This window comes from Stegodyphus dumicola, chromosome 11 (assembly GCF_044657685.1).
Source record: "Stegodyphus dumicola isolate Sdum_Otavi_A_Nest chromosome 11, ASM4465768v1".
Lineage (NCBI taxonomy): Eukaryota > Metazoa > Arthropoda > Arachnida > Araneae > Eresidae > Stegodyphus > Stegodyphus dumicola.
The window spans coordinates 42,450,098-42,453,269 of record NC_140778.1 but is presented as its reverse complement, the minus strand read 5'-3'; positions in this window follow the sequence as shown (position 1 = coordinate 42,453,269).

The following is a 3,172-nucleotide window of genomic DNA, read 5'->3' as shown; positions in this document are numbered from 1 at the left end:
GACTCTGACTGCCGTATTGAAGGGCTCAGGTTTGAATCCCGGAGAAGGCATGAATGTTTGTAATGGTATATTGTCTGTACCCCTTTAAATATGTGGTAAGCAGAAAATCCTCTCGAGAGGTTGATGATAGAGCAAGAGGTGTCAGAGACCCTTGTACCCCTTCCCGACAGGTACTTTATCTCAAAATTGGGGGTGGAACTGAATTAAAGTCAGGCTGCTACCAACAACAGGTGCATATGAATCCTTGCCACTAGTTTTAATGAAAATAGTTTTATTAATAGCCAGCATCGTGAGCTCAGGTGGCCGCATAACTGGACCCAACCTCAGTTTAAGACTTCTATATTAGGCAGGAGATGGACCAGTCAGCCAAATTTCAACTCCAACAAGAGCATTTGGTAATTCACTCTCCTACCACCTGTTTCATTCTTACAGGCAACAGACTTTAATTTGAACTCTCTCGCCCATGGCTGATCTGGGCCTGGAGTTTTGAACTGGGCTGTGGCTCTATAGGCCTGGAGAATTTATTGGCCATTAATAGTTACCTGCCCGTACTACACAGGATGCCTAGTGCCACCTGCGGGCCCCTCGAATAAATGAGGACAGAACTCCTGCGAACAACCACAGGTCACGGAGAACTACAAGCTCATACAGGGTTCGTACACATTTCTGCACATGAAAATTAAGTACTTTTAAGGACCATTAATGAAAAAAATTAAGGACCATTGAGCAAATGGGAACTGAATAAATTCAATTAAAAATATTATCTATGCCTGAATTTCACTTTTGTAATACCGTCCTAAAAATAAAATAGGTCTCTAAGTAGTCTGCATTATTACTAAACATGAATTAATTAACATAATTATTAATAAGTTTGAGAATAAAATAAACTTTACGCAATTTATCAAGTAGCATTAAATATTTTACACTTACAACAGATGGACATACTTGAAAGAAGATAAGTGACATTTACGTTTTACTCACAGTTAGCTTTATGTTGATTTTTTTAAATGTCTCACTTTGTCACGTACTTTTTCAGTCTAGAAGTTCAGTAAATAGCAGGTAGATTTTATGTCAAACAGCATAGGTTAAAATGAGAAGTAAGATCATAATCAGCATGATTCAGAACAAAAGACTGAATGTTGTTACTGCTGCTGCTTGTCTAGAGAGAGACCTTCTCATTAGAACAAATCTGAATAGCCTGATGTAGGTTCACAAGTGTTGAAAGTTAGTTGGGCTCTGTTTGATGCAGTTAGTGTTGTAGCTTCGTGTAGAGTTTCAGGGGTTATAACCCAGTTAATATACTTTAAGGTTCCAATAAGCCATTAAAGCACCAGAGGTGATAAGTTGTTTTGCATTATTTTAAGTCTCACTAGATGCAAAGAATAAGTTTTACTTGAATTTTTACGTTTTTGTGTTTTATCTTGTGACCACAGTGAGTATTAATGAAAGGCAATAACTTGCTTTAATACATAGAGATAATTTTTAAGGGTAAGCAGTTAGTTATAAATAATTAAATTAGGTAATTAGACAACCTTAGTCATTATGGATTTACATGGCCACAATAAAATTTTATTTTTTAACAATATTTGTTAAAAAGCCCTATTAAAATCAAAATCTAATCAAATTTCACAGTTTAAAATACATGTAATTTATAACATTGATTCTTAAACGATATTAGGATAATTACACATTAAAAACTACAAAACATTTATGTTTTGTAACAACAACACTCAACGAAATATTTATCCGTCATTTTAATTTGAAGCCTTCCCAAACATTTTGGCTAGTTTATATTGATTTCCTTCTCTTTAAGCATCTTTTCTAACAATTAGAGATTTGTCTAAAAATGCAAAATAATGCTATAGCTAGTTTCTGCATCAACCTAACTGCTTTATGTCCTAACTTGTCACCCTCTCCACAATGTACCTATGAGAGTTTACTTGATTTGGTAAAAGTTAAATAGTCGAAACCCCCCAACTGATGTGAAGCAAACTATCGCTATGTCTTAAAATAACTAAAATATCAGACAAAGGTTTAAATAAGCCTCTTATATAAAAAGAACTTAGAATACAAAGGCATGTTCTGATGCTAACAAAATCATTTACAGCTCATGGTGATGTAATTAAAGAAGAACAGTGAAATTCAAACTAAAAGTGTGGACTAGTGGTCAAAGATTATACAATTTAATTTTAATTTAATCTGGCTCAGTATCTCTATCATATGAGGAAATAGAAATGGGAAATTATAATAAAGGCTGAAATCATAAACAATTGGGTGATTTACATAATAATAACTGCACATTTTCTTTGAAGAATAATTTTTGTCATTATTATTTTCTTTCTTCAACACATTTCCTTTTCATTTTAGAATTTTTGGATTTAATTAAAGATTTCCGTTATTCTAAAAAACATGAAATGCATTTAGAATGTATATAAAAAGGCTAATTTTATTTCTTTAGTAATATGAAAATTCAGAAGAAATATATATGGTAAAGGCCGGTTACAGAGCTGTTGTGGCAGAATTTTTAGAATTTAGTGTCACACCGAACAACAAAATCTTGAAATGGCAAAATTTTTAGAATTTAGAGCAGGCATTGGAAGCAGAATTTAGACTCCACAGAGATTGCATTAAGTGGGAAAATGCTTAGTGCCAGCTCTGTAATGCATCAGCTATGATGCATTACATTACAGTCTTTAATGCATCAGCTATGATGCATTAAAACATATTAGATGAATCTTTTAAATTGCAAGTTTTCAATTTCTTTATTAATAAAAAAAATCCCTTTCTATAATTTGCCTGCCCATGTGACAAGATTAGAAGCATTTTTGATATTTTCCATGCTTGTGTCTAGTGAAAAGTAGAGAAAATAAAGGGAAGATAAACATGTTAAGAAAATGATTCTAGTATCAGGAGTAAAACATTCAAATATTCATTGTTCTTCCAGACGTTCTCCAAAAAGTAAGAAATTCATTGCAAACTTTCAATAAAATAAATCCATTACGTGTTGCTACCATGGAGACATTTTTCATTTTATCACATATTTCTTGAATCTTCCAGAATCGTGAGTCTATAAATATTGCCTTCAAATCCTTCTAAACTTTCCAAGCTGCAATGTCTAAAATACTAAAGAAAAATTATCCCTACCAATTCAGTAAAATCAAAAAGCCAGAAT